At 37.9% G+C, this 19,967-nt stretch overlaps 1 long non-coding RNA gene across 1 annotated transcript; it reads right to left on the reverse strand.

Moving 5' to 3' along the window:
* Nucleotides 1–346: 346 nt before the first annotated feature.
* On the reverse strand, nucleotides 347–19,044 carry LOC311437062. The gene is made up of 3 exons (XR_014693261.1): nucleotides 18,862–19,044; nucleotides 15,348–15,832; nucleotides 347–979 (listed from the first exon to the last, which is right to left on the reverse strand). It is a non-coding gene; the product is annotated as an uncharacterized lncRNA (long non-coding RNA).
* Nucleotides 19,045–19,967: the final 923 nt, after the last annotated feature.

Here is a 19,967-nt window from a genome sequence, read left to right on the forward strand (position 1 = left end):
CATTTTTACAGAAAACAATGATATTTTGTCAAAAATGACTGTACCAATTGCTACCACAAAATAACAGTTTATAAAACTACTGCAAATAAATTACCCAGGCAGGGTAATGACAACTTCGTAAGTACTTATTTCTATTTCTAATCAATGATAGCATGATCCAAGAAACTACTGCCCTGATGCAGGAAATCTTAGCTTTCACCTTTGATATAATTTTGAAGACCCAATTGTATTCAAATTATCTTTAGAAATTTAGCCAAGATTTCTGTTTCTGAGAAACATTCCTTAAAATATATTCAGGATTGAAAACTACCTTCGTAGACAGTACGATAAATGCAAGAGGGAGCTCTTATGAAATTGACCTTTATTGAGCTTGATCACCACAAAATAAAAATCCAATTAAGGTATTGAAAAGATAAAGAAGACCATCTGCGAGGGAATTTGCCACAGATCTAATTGTAAGCTAATTTTTTAGATAAAGAGGGTATTGTACTTTGCAAGAGATAAAATAAAGAAGTTAGAAATAATTTTAAGTTATGGTATAAGATATTAAGACTATTTGCCATGAATATGAGCAAATTGAATGAAAGTAAAGAACCAGTGCTTCTTGGTCAGTTAAGCATGAGGTTATATGCACATTCTTTTTTTCATGAGAGGATGATACTGCATTCCACTGGAAATGCTTGGGGCAGTGTTGTGAGAAACACATTTCTTACCCTGAGACATCTTACCTGATTTCTAAACTTCAGCAGTGGCCATATGCACTAAACTTTAGTTTGTTCCACAGGAGATGGTAGGGGGCATGAGATAATGAGTTCCAGGTGATGGAGGAGAGGCAGCTTTTTGTACTGCTTAACTGAAGACTGTTTGGCACAAAGAATGATTAACTGCTACTTGGTTGATTTTTGTACTAACATGGGAATATAACGTTTGTTTTCTTCATCTTTTACAGGTAACTTTTCAGGTTCTTGTTAACAAATACCTTAAAAAAAAAAAAAAAAAAAAAAAAAGAGAGAGAGAGAAAAAAAGAGAGAAAAAAAAAGATTGTGCATGATTACATTCATTGAGAATGAATTAGGAAGCAAAGTTTTTGGGGTGACTAAAAGTGATTCACAAAGCTTTGTTAAGGTTAGTAAAGTAATAAAATACTGCCCTAGCTATAGAAATGATGTTGCTGATTTAAAAACAAAACAAAACAAAAAACTGAGACATTTGCTTAAAGCTTAGCCTAGAATAGATGAAGGTAATGCAATCACTTTATCAACTGCTGAACTTTGACTGTGCAGGTTGATAAGTTATGTAAATAAGAGTTAGATCTATAAATTAAAAACTTCCAAAATTGTCCTATTAGTAAAGGTAGGAGACTTTCTCATTACAGTACCTACCAAAGAATCAGTGATCTTCTGCAGTGTAGACTTAAATTTAGGAATAGAGAGAAATTTAATACTCAGCAATTGTGTTTCAAAGTCAAAACACTATATAAATACTTTTTAATCTGCTAAATAAGGTGGAATAGTCTACACAGAAACCTTTGATACTGTATATCTCACATGAGCACTTGTAGTCAGCATGATTGGGACCAGTAACTCTCCTGAAATGTTATTTAGATCTTGTCTGTCTGGAGGTGATCAGGAGCATTAAACATATTAGGACAATGTGCTTGGTTGAGGAATTTTAAATCCCACCTCTTTCTTGCATTATATCCCTCTCCTTTCATTAAGCTTTCTTAAAGATCTTTAACTGCTTAGCTCACATAAATACTGTGTATTTCTGTAGCTAAGACCTCACTATATATATTTTCTAATTAAGATAAAAAGACTTAAAGAATGAGTAGAAGGACCCTGTTATGGGATATATGAAGACGAAATATATTCTAAAAGGAACTTATATATGATAACATACACTGGGATGTATGTTTAATCTCTATGTAAAATCCATATCATTCTGATCACATTATTTTTTAATAATTTTAAGCCTACATATATCTTTAGTACTTCTGTAGTGGTAATATTATTTCAAAGATGGCTCTAAATACGGCCCAGACTTTATAATTGACTTCTTTATTTTCTAAGCTTTTCAGATATAGTTGAACATGTTTTCTATGACAGTCAAACTTACAAGTGCCACTTCTCATGGCAGGACTCATAGCTAATCCAATATTTGTTCATCAAGTGGAAAAAAAAATATGGTATTACTGTAATCTGCTTAATTACTTTATTGTATCCATCTGCTCTCTTTTTTTTTTTCTTCTTTTTTTTTTTTTTTTTTTTTTTCTTTTTAAAATACAGGTGCATCCAGCCCACAGCTACTTTTGACCCTACCAGCTATTTTTCATGTTTTATATTGAGAGAGGTATGTTGCATGAATAACAACTGAAGCCTGATTTCATTAGGGAGAGTATATCTGTTTGTTGTTTTTTTTTTTTTTTTCAAGTTTCTCTTACCTTCTAGATACCATGGGAGTAATTGTATGACAAAGTATTGTAGAATGTCTGTACCTAAGTTAGTGAAATCAAGAAGCAGTGCAGGAGAGTCATTCATTCAAATAAAGCATGTAGAACAAGTCTCTGAAGCTTTTGCTGCCCAAATGTTTTGCTTGAAGCTGTTTTTATGTATCTCAGTTGTGACCTTTGTAAGGAAATAATGAATGATAGTCTGGTAAATGCCAAATGCCAACCATATTTACTACCTTTTGCAGTACTGCTTAAGTAAATTAAGTCAGTTAGAGCCCTAAAAGAGCACTTAATCCAGAGGTAGTTGTGTACAGAAATTGCACCATCTTTCATAGCAATCTTGGTTTGTGTTTGGCTGATCTATGAGCCACATTAGTCAAACTGAATCCAGAAGAGTTATGGCGGGTTATGTTGATGTCACTAAGTCCAAGTCTGGACCTAAAGAACATATATGCATGTATTTTCGTTCTTTGTGCATGATGTAGTCCAAGATGTCTCTTTTATTTTTAATACATGAAAGTCTGCCATAGTATCTTCATGTACTCTGTGCCATTTTTCAGTCCTCAATGATGATAAGAACTATGCAGGTCTCATTACTCACTGTGTAATACACACTGCATTTGTTGTATTCCTAGCATGTCTTAATTATTTTCTATCAGCTTACTGTCATCTACCTACCAAAGCACTTAAGGGCCTGCATGATATAAAAACCAGTGGACAAGATTAACTAGTGTTTGTTTTGGACTTTTTAGTTTATGTAAAACAAAAACTACAACAAAAAATATTTTGTGCTATGCAAAGATAGTTTTGAATAGACAAGCAAATCCTTTTCTTTATAATTAGTTGTCTTACACACAAGAAATGAGATATATTTTTCAGTCTGGACACAAGTACTTAGTTGTTGAAGAGAAAAATGGAGGGGATTTACTCATTACTAGTACTATAAAGAGACAAATGGGAAATATATGAATCACATTTCTGCACTGATAGAAACTGCCATAGGACCTGGTTTGTCTTGTTAAAGAAACCTCTGAATTTTATGTTGATCTCAAAGGTGCAAGTTCCATATTTGATGTCAGTAAGTCTACTGGCATTTTACAAGGAAAGATGATCCCTACCAATTTCAGATAATGCGCTTAAATCTATGTTTCTAAAGAAAGCCTTGTTTTTTAATAGTAGTAATCCTTTAATTGACTGGGTGTGGAAACACCACAGGGCCTCTTCTGTGTTCCCTGGCAAGAGGCTTTTTGCGTATAATCTGTTGCAGATGTTCTAAAAAAACACCTCAGTGATATATGTAAAGTTCATTGTGTTTTTAATCTTTTTCTTTGAAAATTTGTAAAGCCATAATGTTCAATACATTTACTGACACAAATAATGGTACAATGATACTTCGTGAAATGAGTAGAGTAAGTATTAGAAGAAATCAAAAAACTTAAACAGAAGCTAGCATAAAGTGGTATCTGTTTGGAGAAACAGTGCTTTAGAACTGTACGTAAACAAAATATAAATTTGAAAAGGGGTATAGTAGATAATGATATAGGCTTCTTTATTTTTATTTACATTCACCACCTAAGAAAAAGTTTAGCTAAAGAGTATAGCTGCAGTGTTTTTGTCTTTACGACAATAATATCCCATCCTTTCACTGGGCTCTGAAATAGTTTCAGGTGTCCTGCAAGCAAATGTGACATATTAGTAAAATGAAAACATTTACTAACAATGTTATAATGTTGTAATATTTTTCAGCACCTTAGAATTAAAATAGTGTAGGCATAACCAGCAACATTTTTTTGACACACATGAGGTTGAACCAACAGAATAGTAATGTTTTCTTAGCTATCAGGAGTTGGAAACTTCATATTCACTTAGGAAATCTTACTCAGTATCTGCCAAGTGTGTGGTCAGTACATAAAAATGAACTAAACTGTATGTTGAGAATAAAGTACACCAAATACTTTAGAACTTTTTTGCAATATAAGATATGTAAACATAGTGAAAATATTCTTTCTTCATACTCCTGCAATATTAAAGCTCATTTTACTTGACAATTGCTTACTTCAATTGGCATAGCAGGTTTGTTGTAGGATAGACTAGAGCTAATTTTAAAAGTGAAAGTGAGTACTTTAAACATAGAAAAGATTATTGGTAAAATAAAGCAATCTTTTAAAATGACAAGCTACCATTGTAGTTTTGACTGTAGTTACTTTCGTAACTAAATTCCTGTATTGAATTATAAAAAAAAAAAAAAAAAAAAAAAAAAAAAAAAGTAAAAATATTGGTTTCTCTTTCTTTCTGTTGGTCTTTTCAAATAAATTTGACATAAATAAGATACCGTAATTTCTGTAAATGTAAAGCAAGAAAAAGTATATATGTTCAAAAGCCTCAAACTTTTGAAGCTGCTTACTTCTCTCCCTATTCACTCACTTAGGTCCTTTTTCTTCCTAGCCTCAAAATTTTATGTAGTCATTTAATTTTTTTCTTTGTTTGTCCCATTTTGAAGACTATTTGTTCATTTCCAAAGCAAGGAACAAATCAGAAAATATAGATTAAAATCAAACTTACTGTAGATTGATGGCTGAGTTAAAGTCATTAATACCATAGAATAACTTCTAAAAACTGAAATCTTTAACATAATTAGTAACTTCTTCATAGTTACCTGTTGTGGTATTCAAAGATCTTTTTGTCAAATACTATATACATGTCAAATACTATATATAGAGAGAGATTTTATGGAATTAGAGATTAATTCGCTGTTTAACATTCCCTGTTTCAATGCACTTCTGCCAAGACATTTTAAGAGAGGAGAGAATACAATTTCATTTTCAGTTTTTTATACTATACTGTTGTCAGTAGGCAAGGCTTTTATACAGTAATGAATACGTGAAAGATGTCTCTGTTTCAGAAGGCATTGTTTCTATATGAATATACTGGATTTAGAGGTCTGATTTTGGAAAAAGGTAAATTCTAATTATGTCAAAAAACTAGCAGGAAAATCCCTGTGTGATTCTTTACACACAGTAATTCATTTAATTTCAAACAACTTTATTTACTAACTATCACTGAAGTTGGTGTTAGCAAAGATTAACAGCTTGGAACGTGATGGAAGAAAAGATAAAATACAATTTATTGCAGTATACCAATATTCAGTGTTATAGTAAGCATGCAAAATACATTGAGGGCTGTCCAGAATAGCACTCTGCTTCCAGAACTGTGGGAATAGAAATGTTGTTTTTGCAGAGTTACATTGTTTAGAAGGAGGGAATGTGGTACTGAGATATGCTTACAGTGATAAGAAAGTTTAGCAGGTGACCTTGTAAAATGCAGACAACCAGACTCCTTAGGACAATTAGGTGAAAATCATGGTGCCAAGTCAAGTCAGATAAGTGAAGAAACATTACCACTTCAAACAGGAAAAATGACAAAAGGAAATTGAACTTTGACAGCCCAGCTACTGAAGGCCATGCATTGTTTGTGAAGCATCAGATAGATTGTGAACCTGGATTACCCACTCAGTGGGGAAACAGGGGAGGGTCCTGCCATCAAAAGGTATATAAACTGTGTTTTGGAACTAGTAGATGCGCTCTCCTGCTTGTGGGGCGCCTGCCATTGCAATCGTGAATAAATTACTACTTCACTGAGATCCTTGCCTGAGCCTAAGTTATTGGCTACAGAGTGTTTCTCACAAAAACTAAAAACTTTGACACACAGTATTTTGAATCCTGCTTACAGCTATAGTAATGACTTTCTAATTCCTCTGGAAATGATTAAAGATACCAGTAAACAAATTTTTCATGAAACAAAATGGCTTATTACAGTTTTATTAAAGCTAGCACTGCAAGTTCCCTGATGATATCCAATAACGTAACTTGCAATGTCTAGGAGTTCCATGCTATATTCTTTCCTGTTGCATTTTTGAGAAGCTGGGTCACCTTGGAACATGAATGATGTAGAATTTAAGCAGAAGACTGGGATTATTATCTTTTTTTTTTTGCTGCTCAGTGAACATAAAATCTGTGGATGTCCTTATTCTGCTTCCTGATCAGTAGAATGGTAATAATAACATTCTGGAATTATTTTTACAGTTGAAGTTTTTAAGAAGCTTTAAAGATTAAGCACAAAGAATTATTCTTTGGATTGAAAACTAATCTGTGAGTAAAAAAGAGGAGTAAGACATGCCTGAGGGAGAACATGTTTGTGTCAGGGGTACACATGATACAAACTGCTCTGTATGTACAGAGGTGGGGCATTGTTCCTGATGGTATTATAGAGAATATCCAGGACTTAATGACAGTTACAAGTGCTTGCCTTCCCTTATGGAGCAAAGACAACCGGAAATGTTCTAAAATTGTCAGCCACCATTTATTTTAGAGCTGAGAAAATACTAGAAATATTTCTGAATGCTTAAATTACCTTGTTCTGTTAGGTAGGATACTAGTTTTCTAGACTATTGTTCTATACTCTGCTTTGTTAGGGTAATAAAACTCAAAATACTTATTTCTGTTTATGGAGGAAGAGACAGTAATCTCCTGCACATACAAACAAATATACAAATAATTACATCTGCCTGTATGCTTCTGTAATTTAAGTTGAAGACAATCTGAAATACAGATACACATAGAAATGAATAAAGTCAAAGTTATTTTCTACCAAAAGTTATAAAGAAAAATATAATTCTATGTGCATCAAGAGCAGCCATTCCCTTTATATGCTGCCTTAGTGTAACAATTTCAGAAGTCTAGGCAAATGGGGACCTTCTAGTTTTGATTTCTCATTCCTACCAACTGTTGTTTGTTTTTTCTTTTAATTCCATATAAATCAACATTTTAATGAAATTGTTAAGGTAAATCTGTCTTATATAAGCATAGCTGATGTAATAGAGATGCATATCTTATGCATGCATTTTCAGATTAATCATAAATTTATTTTCTGAAAGTTGTAATTCTACATGTTGAAGCATGAACTTTTGAGTGCCAGAAAAATTAATTTTTGAACTGTGCTGCTGTTTGTAGCTGTTAGAGAAGTGAAGTTGCAATGTAGACAAATGCTTGTTTATGAAGGTAATACATACTGCTTTGAAGAAATGCCTGTATGCATTTCAAATTGTGAGATATTTCTGTGATTGGCACTGTGGATCTACTTATAAATACTTAGTTCCTTTGGTCATGTTTTTTTTTTTATTAAGCATTGAAAACTGTAAGAACTAGCTATACAAATAGTAAAACTAATTTTCTTTTACCAGATGTTTGACTTTGCTCTGTGTAATTTTAAAACAGAACAATGTGGTAGCATAGATTCACTTCACAAGATACACCAGATGTGCAGCAGAGTCTAGTTTAGATATTGTAATGACATTTCTTAGTCTCAGGAAAAGAGAATGCATATGCTTAACACAAGAAGGCTGTATCTTATCTCACCTTTCTAAACAAAGCATTATTTGTCCTCTTCCCATTTTTTTGCTTTAGTTTTGATTTTTCTCATTAATGATTCAAATTCCACTTTGACATTTGGTCAGTCAGAAAAGAATCTCCTTTTATATTTTTCATAGAAGTTTTTCTTCACCTCTAGTTTAGTGAAGCCTTGCTTCTCTAGAGTCTCAGTAACTGCCCTTACTCCCATCAGCACTGCATATCTTCCCTCTTCTTTTTACCACCTCCATGCTCTCAGTATGTCATGGTTGTGGTTTTTTGTTGTTGTTTTTGTTTTGTTTTATTTTGTTTTTGTGTGTTTGTTTGTTTGTTTGTTTTGTTGGTTTTTTGTTTGTTTGTTTGTTTTTCTGTTGTTCAGCCCCTTCTGCTGACTTGGTCTAATGCTTTCAGTGTTATCTCTTGTGTCTGTGACTTCTTGACTTACTGCTCTGCTAGGCCTTCAGCTCTAGGTTTCTTCCCAGCTTCCTATCCAGGTAAGGCTTCACATAAATACACAGCTTCTGTGCCAACCTGTGTGTTCCTTTATCATCTATTTGCCACATTTCACGCCTACCTTTGGCTTGAGTCACAAAACTACATTATTTTTCTCACAGTGTAGATAGGCATGGTCAAGGATTATCATCTTCCTTTCTGTCTGTGGTTTTGTTCTGCTCCCCAACAAACAGCTCACAGAGATCAGTCAGGTATGGAAGCAGATAACTGAGTGAAAAAAATCAGTTTTCTGCTTCCATACCTGACTAATCTCTCTCCTGCCTGGCCTCTCCTGTTCCCTTCGTTCCATCTTAACTCTTCATCTGTCTCTATTTCCATGTCTTCCTATCATTAGGCACATATTCTTGCTACTAGTTACTTGTCCATTGCCAACCAGTCTCCCTTATTTCTCACAGTTCTAAATATTTTCTGACCAAATACAACTGCCCTTTTTCTTTCCTCCTTTTGTTGATCATGTTGACTTGATTTACTGAGTTGAAGGATCAGACATTTGGAACCAATTTGAAATACCATTTTTGGTTAGCACATTGTTCATGCAACATGAGTATGACCTGGATTGTGTTCTCTTTCAGTCAGTGGTAAATTATCTGCTGCTATGAATAGGAGCAATTGTATACTTTTGTCGTGGTTTAACCCGGCTGGCAGCTAAACACCACGCAGCCGTTCGCTCACCCTCCCCCCTCCCTCTCTGGGACGGGGGAGAGAAATGGAAAGTGAAGCCCGTGAGTTGAGATAAAGACAGTTTAATAAGACAGGAAAATAATAATAATAACAATACAATGATGATAATAGTACTACTAATAATAATATGTACAAACAAGTGATGCACAATGCAATTGCTCACCACCCGCTGACCGATGCCCAGCTTAACCCCGAGCAGTCCGGCCCCCTCCCCCCGGCTAGCCACCCCTATATATTGTTTAGCATGACGTCAGATGGTATGGAATACCCCTTTGGCTAGTTCGGGTCACCTGTCCTGGGTCTGTCCCCTCCCAGCTCTTACTGCACCCCCAGCCTGCCTGTTGGCAGGACAGAGCAAAAGTCTGAGGTGTCCTTGGCTTGGTATAAGCACTGCTCTGCAACAATTAAAACATCGGGGTGTTATCAGCACTCTTCTCATCCTAAGCCAAAACACAGCATTCCACCAGCTACTAGGAAGAAAATTAATTCTGTTCTAACTGAAACCAGGACAACTTTGTATCACCTGGGTGCATGTACTTACTTTATCAGGCACTGCTCAGCTGTGAGACTTCCTTTGTGTTAAACATAGACAAACAAGCGAGACTTGGTTTGCAGTCCTAGATGTTGAGAAACACACATCTGCACAGATGTTTTATAACTTTTAACTGTTCTATTATTTATCTTCTGTAAATGTTTTCCAAGATATGAACCCATCACCTTACAGATATTAACAGATTACATAATAGGTATTGCTGTGCATCCTTGACATTCTGAAAAGGCATGTATAACCAGTAAAACTGCTATGTGTTGCTCAAAATGTTAAGGCAAAATGTATAATTCTGACTGTAAGTTTACATTTACTTTGAAATACATCAGAAGTGGCAGCAAGTGAAGCTGTTCTGCGAACACCTACAAAAACCCTCGATTTGATCCTGTGCTCTCAGGTTATAATTATCATTATGCATGCCATGGAATAAAAGCAGCAGATAGCTGATATGTTGTTGTTTATTTGCATGCATATACCTCTTGCAGTGCTTTTGTGACTCATGACCTTGTGGTAGGGTAAGTTCCCATTGGACCATTCAATTCCTTTTTGTAAAAAGTTGTTCATCCAGATTTTGTTTTAGAAAATTGACTTTTTTAAAGGTCCTGTATCAATGTGGCATGTTGATTTCAGATAACAATTTTCAAGTGGAAGTACCTTATCTGCCAGCTCTGCAAACTTGTTCTGGTTACTTGCAGTCAAGGTTGTGCAAGCTTCAATTGCCCAGCTACATCAGACAGAACGCAGGTACCAGTTGCAGAAATTGCTTCACATTGCTTGCAGGGTTTGGATACTAATGAACAGTTCTGCTAATGATACATGAGACAAAGGAGCCATGTAAATGGGTAAGATTAACTGCATGCACTGCAGAAGTTTATGATAGAAAAATACAACTTTTATAGAAACACTTCTCTGACAACATTTCCATTTCTGTCTTGTTAGTTTTATTAAGAACAACAAATTTTCCATTTTAAATTATGCCATACAGAGAATGAACAGGAGTAGGAAGAACCCTATGAAGGGAAAGGACAGGGGAAAGGCAGAGCAGGGATACAGGTACTCCCTAGCAGATGGGGTTTTGTACACATGATGTGAGTCAATACCAACGGGGGCCTTAATTCTCTTGAATCCCTCCACTGCTTGTAATTCCATGCCTGAAGTGTGTGGGCAGCAGCATGTTAAGAAAACATTTCCTTTTGAAGAAGAGAAGAGAAAAATCTACTGTGTTTTACTCAGAGCCACATTAAAAGAAGGAGAGCTTGTTTCCTCATGACATTACTGGTCGCTAGGAGCATTATGCTTGGGATATGCTAAATCATTTGTTTTCTGTGTGTCATGGCTCCAGAGCATGGGAAATAATATTAAGACTGGTATTACAGTCTTAACATATGAGGTAGGTTTCTGATTACTACCTGAAGTGGCCCAATTTCTACTAGCCTAAAGCATCAATTAATGGTCTGAAAATACTTAGGAAAAACCGGATCACAGCTTATTTTTCTCACAGGTTTGTAATACATGTAGCTTTGTTGCTGGCATTTCATTAGATCAATGTATTTTGGGAGAAGCTTTCGTGCCTTATGTAGGCTGTGTCATATGGGATCCCAGCTACTCTGATTTTAGAAAATGCATCAAAGTCTTGCATGTCAAAAGACTCTGTATATAGTTGTAAACAGACACATCTATCTTGTTTACTTGTGCTCAGAAATTCAATATAACATTTCCCAAAATATTTCTGTACTGTTGGAGAAGTATAATGCCCACTTGAAACATTAATGATGTTTTCAAATATGCCTACTGTTTACATCACAACCAGTTAGAGAAGTATCCCTGTATGTCAGCCATACTTTTCTCCAAACAGGATAATCTGTTTTGTACCTGGTATTCTTATTAACATTGCAGGCAGCAAACCTTGCAGATGGGGCAGAGAACAGGAATAGGACTGATGTTCTGATCCTTACTCTGATGGTGTTTTATGTGTTGGGAATTGGCACAAAGGGCGTGGACATGAGTCCGTGGAACAATTGCTCGATCTGAGCTTGCTTTAAGCAACCAGGAGTAGGCCTTAGCAAATCCCATGGCCTGCTGTAGCTGAGCAAACCAAGCTACCAGAATAACTATGAGAAGCTCCCATGACAATGATTCCCCCATCGCCCAATTGAGGAATTCAGAAAAATATTGTTACCAGCAGCTGGCTTCAAGGACAAGATCTACGTGACTGCTAATCACAAGCGGGTTGTTTTTTTGACTGCTAATCACAAGGGGGGTTGTTTTCTTGCAGGTGGGGTTGTTTTCTTCTAGTTGTTTGTATGAGTGCTTTTGACCAATAATCTTGTGTGAAACACTGTCCGCCCCTGTTAAGTTAACTATAAAAGTTAGGCCATTCGGGCAATAAAATGGAGTATGATCTGACACTGCTGGTGTCTGTCGTGTTTTCAGCCGTGCGTCCTCTAACATTTATGCAACCTCGGGAAAATGACTTAAGCTGTTTGGCCTACTGGCTTCTTATATTGTGAAATCAGAACCACTTTCTACTGTTTTCTCATTTTTTGGTGGGAAAAAAAAGCTATGTGTCTTTATTTAGAACATGCTGTGATGAAGAGCTACCAATGATCTGAAATTATTAATGCTCTTGTAGAAAAATTCAACTGCATCTTTCAAACTTTAAAATAAAATGAGCCCTGATTATGATAAGGGAAGAAATAAGGGAATCTTGATGATATTTTTTTTTTCTCTCTAGTTTCTATCATAATTAACAACACTTATGGTGATCATCAGCCTGCATTAATGGTCAGTATCACTGAGCTTTATAAACTGGCAGAGAGGGGGGGAAAAAACAAAACAAAACAAAACACCACAAACACCAAAGTCCAATAACCTTTTTAACAGTCCTTCTCAAATAGTAATGCTTTCCTACAGAAATTTGCAGAGAGCAGAGAATTACTTTAGACTAGTTAGTATTTACACTGCATTACAAGCCTTTGAGTTTTTTCACCTAGATGATATCTCCTCGTAGCTCATTAAGCTCTGGAACCAAAATGAAACATGCCAAAGGAGTGTCTATAAAGAACACACACTTCTTGCTGTGGTGGTATGGTGCACTTACTGCTGTGCAGTTATCTTGAATGATAACAAATTTGGCAGCAAGAAGAAAACATTTTTGTGGAGATAATGGAGTGTCGTGGTTTTTTTTTTTTTTTTTTTTTTTTTTAGCATGAACTCATGTCACCTTTCTTTTTGTAGATTATTGTCTGTTGATGAATTTTAAAGAAGCCCTTAAGGATTTGGCACAGAATAAAAGCATTGTGCTAGTTTCTCAAGTCAAAATATCCCTTAACCTTACTGCACACCCAACCCTGGTTTGCGTTGCTTGTTTTTCCTCTCAGCTGGACTGAAGAAAGAACTTGCATAAAGAAGAGTGAACTTGATATCATTAGTATCATTCTGTCAGTCACTTTTTTCTGACGTTCTGATTTAATATATAACTCTCTCCACAGTGTGAGAAACGCTCCGTAGCCAATAACTTAGGCTCAGGCAAGGATCTCAGTGAAGTAGTAATTTATTCGCAATTGCAATGGCAGGCGCCCCACAAGCAGGAGAGCGCATCTACTAGTTCCAAAACACGGTTTATATACTTTTTGATGACAGGACCCTCCCCTGTTTCCCCACTGAGTGGGTAATCCAGGTTCACAATCTATCTGATGCTTCACAAACAATGCATGGCCTTCAGTAGCTGGGCTGTCAAAGTTCAATTTCCTTTTGCCATTTTTCCTGTTTGAAGTGGTAATGTTTCTTCACTTATCTGACTTGACTTAACGCCGTGATTTTCACCTAATTGTCCTAAGGAGTCTGGTTGTCTGCATTTTACAAGGTCACCTGCTTAAGCTTTCTTATCACTAAGCATATCTCAGTACCACATTCCTACCCTCTAAACAATGTAACTCTGCAAAAATAACATTTCTATTCCTACAATTTCCCCCTTTTCTTTTTTTTTTTTTTTTATAAACTGTTGATTTTTGCAAAACCTTTCTCTAAGGTGTAATTTGGTAGATTTCTTCTTCTTCTTCACTTTCTTTGCTTTTCATCTCCTCATTATCACTTTATCTGAATAAGGTGGTGGCTCCATGGTCATTTGTTTCAGTTGTGCTGATTCAGTTAACCACTGTACTAGTCCTCTTACACAGGGGATAATGCAGCAACCAATGGCTGTCAAAACTCCTACAACTACGATCAAGGATGTAAATATGCCTACTTTTTCTGCCAATTCATTGGCAAGGGTGGTAAGCCCTTGCAATGCTCTAGTTACTGAGACATCTGGGACAGTATTGTTGGGTATAAGAGTGCAACCATGGTTGCTCAGTATCACACACACATACACACACCTCCTTCCTCTGCAAGCATCATATCTAATGATGTTCTGTTTTCCCAAGCCATTTTGCTGGTGGTATCTAGTTGTTCAGCGATTCCTCTCATAGCATCCCTGGTATATTTGATGAATCTCTGCTGATTATAATAGATATAATTAATCCAATCCACATTTTTATTGATACCCACAAGAACAGTGACTCAAACCCTGCAGCAATTTGATTTCTGGCTTTATGTTCATCCGGAACTCCTCTAGGTACCCCAATAGAATCTACGTATACTCTATCATCAAATGATATTCCTAAGCCTCTTTTACTTCTTCTGGGTATTTGTGATGTTTGTCTTTCATATGCCAGGGTGAAGGGTATAGCTAATTGAACAAGTGCACAAGTGCCTCCCCAATTAGATGGTAGGGTGGACCGTAAGATCTTCCCTCCACCGTACCACCAGAGATCTGCCTTGGGGATCTCAAGTCTTGAGCAGTTTCCCATCAAGTCCTTGGTAACACAAGGCAAATTCTCCCAGACACTGGGCAGCACTCACACCCTGCCATGAGAGGCAAGCTGTATGGTTACCTATAGCTGTGGAGAATACAGGGGGAGCTCTGATATTGCTATCATGCAAGGAAGGGAATAGCAAAGAGAGAGACTTACAGGCCTCACTTCCCCAGGCAGTCTTTTCTTGGTACAATGCAATCATACATCGCATCCCTTGGGAGTCTTCGGTCCACCTCCATGGGAAGGGCACTATCTGGGCAATCGGTCATCCCAAGGCACAAGCATAGCAGTAGCTACGGTTGAGACTCTGGACAGTATATTTGACCCATTCTATCCAGGCATTCACATCCCCATATCCTGTTTGAATCTCAAATGTTTGAACTTCCACATTTCAGAGGGCCTCCTGTTTACTCTCTTGTTTTCTCCTTGAGTTTCTCCCTTTCTCTGATGGCAATAGAGGATTGTTTCCATACAGCTATTCTCAATCTGGCTGTTGGGTCTCTCCCAGTTATTTGTTCTCTCTGCTCAATTGTCGTTGGGCATTTAAATCTCCACAAGCTAACACCTCACAAGCATCAAACATGATGGATTGTGGTACATAACCCTCTGTCAGTCACTCATATTTTGATGGGGTATCCCGTTTTTGCTATTATCTGGTCATGCCTTTTCCAAATTGCCAATTAACCGAGGCCTTCTCTGAGGCCTAGAATCACTAAAAACAAAATTAGTAATTGATTTTTCCCTGTCATTATTTTTAAACCTTAGGTTTCCAAATAATTATCAATACAGAGAATAAGATGTACACTACTACTATAACAACCCCCTCCCCTTGGGAGCACTGCAATTCGCTATAGGTCTGTCCTTTCTCTCAATCACAAGTCACACTCGTTAGTTACCTGTGAAAATAAAAGGTTAGTTTACAATTGTAAGCTTTTATCCTGCTCAGAGTCCACTATGAGATTTTTCTCTTCGATTTCAACTTCCAACAAGTCTTTTGTAGGAACAGCTTCCCAGGTACTAGCGTCGACGGATGCCTTCACTCGAGTATAGTGAGTCCAACCTTTTTCCACAGTTCTTATGGCTTTTTCAGTGGTCAGTAATTGTCCTTCCCATTCAGGCCAGAGTTGACCTTTTCCAGGTCTGAATCAGGACCCGGTTTCCTGGGTGATGGTGGTGAATGGGGAGTTCCAAAGGTGGGGTTTGAGCCAACAACCCACAGGTCCTGAGAGATGACGAAGAAGAGGACAACCCCAGAATACAGTTCTTAAGAAAACTCTCTTGTTTTGAATTGTAGTATCTCATCCCTTCTGCCCAAATAGGGCAATAAGAACAGCATCTCATATGGTGAAATTCCTATATCCTTTCTTAGTGCTGTTTGAACCTGTAGGAGTAAGCATTTTACCCAAAGAAGTTGGGTTTCTAACACTAATTTAGTTAATTGCTTCTTTAATGTCTGGTTCATTCGCTCCACCTTCCCAAAAGAGGAGGGGTGCCAGGGGCTGTGAAAATCCCACTCAATCTCTAAGGCCTGCTTTAACCCTTGCAGTAAAGCTTTATACCCACCCAGTCACGTGGTCAATTAGGACAAACAAGTAACTCAGTAAAGTTTACCTGTATACTTTGGAAAGGTCAAAGCCCTGGCTCCTGTCCCCCTCTAGATGGGTTACAGAAGACCTTTTAATTTACCTTTTGACATATGGCACATCCTCTGCATATGTGCTTCGCTACAGTGTGTATTCCTACACAGACATACTTTCTTAGCACAACATCACACATTGCTTGCACCTCCCAATGACTCTTTTGATGTAAAACAGTTAATATTTGCCTCATTATCACTTTATTCAGCATTTCTCTCCCATCAGGGAGTATCGATTTTCCTTCAGACTTCATGGCTCGTGATTCCTTAAAAAAGAAATCTTTCTTTTAAAACTTTTTAGTTCTTTCTTAATTTTCAACAATTCCCTGAATCCTCTCTGCGTTTATTCTTTGTTTTCCTTTAGACATTAGATGCCTTAAATACCTGACTTCTCTTTCTACATATTGTAATTTATTTTTCAATACTCCCAAGCCCTGCTTTCCCAGAAAGTTGAATAGCTTGTTAGTAGCTTTCTTCACAACTCTTTTCTCCTGTCCTGACAATAGAAAACGATCCACATATTTGTTAACATTAATACCTCCTTGGGAGGTTGTAATCGCTCCAAAATCTTTTTTAGAACTTACCCAAATAGATAGGTGGCCCTGTATACCCCTGAGGTAAAATTGTCCACCTATATTTTTGCTTCTGCTCCCATTTCAGGGTCTTTCCAGTCAGTGGTGAATATATGTTTGCTCTCAGGGCCTGAGAGCACTCCATTAATAACACTGTTATTCCAGTCTAACAATTTACTAGTTGAATGCCCAATTTAATCATCAAATCCCTTCCCAACAAGTTAGTCCCTGCCTTGGGTACATACAATAATTAGCCAGTGACCATTTTATCCCGTAGTCTCAGTTTTGTATCCCCCAAAAGTGTCACTGTTATCCCGGCCCCTTCTACCCCCATCACTTTTTAGGGTTTCATTAGTTAATTTAATCCCTGATACTTTACAAATCACTAACGACCTAGCTGCCCCAATGTATTGGGTTTGATGGCAACGTTCGCATGGGTGGAGGGGGGGGTGGGGAAGAGAAGATTCTTCTTCACGAGGAGAATTCAGAAGCCTCCCTGTGGCAGATAAGGGACAATTTCATCAGCCCCAAAGGGGCCCACCACTGCCCAGAGCCAAGCCATGAGCAACACAGTCGGTGCCTCTGTGAGAACACATCCACAAAGACAAACAAACAAAGAAACAAACAAAAACCTGCTGCTCAACAGCAGCTGGGAGAGCAAGGAGTGAGAAACCTCCCCACAGACACACTTAAAACATCTTATCAAAGCCTGTCCCTGCTAGGATGCAGGCTACAACACAGGCAGCCTTCTTTGCCTGCCATTCCTTCATCTCTCTTCCTCTCCTTTCCATCCTGGCCCTGACTCCAGCTTAAGATTTTCTTCCTCCAACCCTCTGCCTCACTACCCGCTGCACTGTCAATACCATTAGTTTTGCTCTCTGCTTTTCCTTCTCATCTCCCCTCCGGACACACACCTCCAAGACCTCCCGCAGGAGGGTCCCCCAGTGACTGTTCACTACATCCCCCCACCTTCTGGAGCATTTTCTGTGTATTTTGCCAGGCTTTAATCACACAGTGACCTTTCAAGAGCCCTTGGGATACCGGGTCCTCAGGACTCATCCCCGAGGACTTTCTCATTCTGACCCCAAGTCTCTCATATGATTTCTGTGATGCACACTATTATTATTCCAGCCAGGATTGGCAAGTGGGTATTTTTGCTCTGCCGGTATTACCCCTGGTCCTGGAGGATTAGCTCTTTCCCATTCTTGTATAGCAGCTCTCCTCCTGATAATTCCCATTTCTTTCCTTGTAAACAACATACTTATAGACATAATTCCCTTCCCCAAGAGTATAACTCAGGTCGTAGGAACTGGTCTAATTGTTCAGCTAGGCTGTTGGGGTCCTTGAATAAAGACTTCCTCTCCTTCTTAAAAGTCCTAACCTCTCTGCTGGTAAGGAGGGAGTAGTTCACCTAAGAGGATACACAGTTAGTGTTAGTACTGTTAGTATCAGGGAAGGCAAAATTCTCAATATATCTTCTACCTTGTTCTAATTCTTGCCAGAGCCTAGAGTACGATCCTTCTTTAGGGACAGTGTTAATTACAATCCCTGTCTCCCTTCCTGGAGTGACTGCTGCTGCCATGGGTACAGTATTAGGATTATAGGGAGCATAATTTGGCTCCTTCTCCAAAAAAGGAATCTTATTGTTTACACATAAATTTAAAGCCTGAAATTTCATCAGACCCGTATTTTGGCCAAAATACTGCTGTTTCCTTAATTGGTTCTTTTGTACAGACTGATACACAATATTTGACCCCCTTTTTTATTATTATTATTTTTCTTTTACAATCCCTCTAATTTTGGGATTACGTTTTCAATTTCTTATCATTCTTCAGGAAGAACAGGTAGGCACTCCCCCAGGGATATCTCCCTGTCCCCTGGAACTCATATTTCCCATTTTTTGTAGCCCTCGTCAGTATGTTGCTACAGAAATTTCCCTTCTGCAGTGTACCACACACTAATGTTCCGATTCTGGAAAATGGGGGTGTACTGCCAGGCACTTCCCTGTGCAAGGGTTACCGCACACCTATGAGTTTACCAGATTCCCTGGTGTACTTCCAAGCACTTCCCCGTGCAAGGATTACCATACACCAGATTTCCCTGGTGTACTACCCAGCACTTTCCTGTGCAAGGGTTACTTTACACCAGATTTCCCGAGACTCTTCACACCCGACCCCCAAGGCAATACTTAATATTTCTTACCTTGGTCTGTGCACAGAGTTACCGGATCGATTCTTAAAAACCCGGAGTGCCTACCTTCTTCCTTTCCCCACTACTTCACGGATCCTGCCTCTTTAACCAGTCTCGGGCCCTCTGTCAGCTTTCCGCAGAACCGCCACCGTCGATGCACAGGACCACTGAAATCAGCGGGGCATGCCTTCCTGCTGCTGCGGCGGTGGGGCTCCCCAGTAGGTGACTGGATCTCGGACGAGCCCCCAGATTGTGAGAAACACTCCGTAGCCAATAACTTAGGCTCAGGCAAGGATCTCAGTGAAGTAGTAATTTATTCACGATTGCAATGGCAGGCGCCCCACAAGCAGGAGAGCGCATCTACTAGTTCCAAAACACGGTTTATATACTTTTTGATGACAGGACCCTCCCCTGTTTCCCCACTGAGTGGGTAATCCAGGTTCACAATCTATCTGATGCTTCACAAACAATGCATGGCCTTCAGTAGCTGGGCTGTCAAAGTTCAATTTCCTTTTGCCATTTTTCCTGTTTGAAGTGGTAATGTTTCTTCACTTATCTGACTTGACTTAACGCCGTGATTTTCACCTAATTGTCCTAAGGAGTCTGGTTGTCTGCATTTTACAAGGTCACCTGCTTAAGCTTTCTTATCACTAAGCATATCTCAGTACCACATTCCTACCCTCTAAACAATGTAACTCTGCAAAAACAACATTTCTATTTCTACAACAGGTAACTAATATTTTGTAGTAATTGCTATAAGTTACATGTGGCTTAAATGGTTATCCAGCATTATAGTATGCCATGCTGACTGATTTTCAGAAGTAATTGCTTTGTCCTAGTGGAATTAGACATAACTAGGATGAGTAGGATGCAGGTTTGATGTAGCCGCTATTTTCAGTCAAGCAGTGCTCTAGCTTTCTTGTAAATGTGACAATGTTCTGCCTCTTCTCCATGTAACATGTTTAATAAGTACATAATCTGTATCAAGAGCATATAGTTATTTGAAAATCAATATTTAATTTATATTATTAAATTTTAAGCGTTTTTTTAATCTGTTTTAACTCCTCATATAGCAAAGGCTTGCCCTTCAATATATAATCCTGCAAGTACCTAAGGCC

The sequence above is a fragment of the Aythya ferina genome (genome assembly GCF_964211825.1).
Source record: "Aythya ferina genome assembly, chromosome: 5".
NCBI lineage: Eukaryota > Metazoa > Chordata > Aves > Anseriformes > Anatidae > Aythya > Aythya ferina.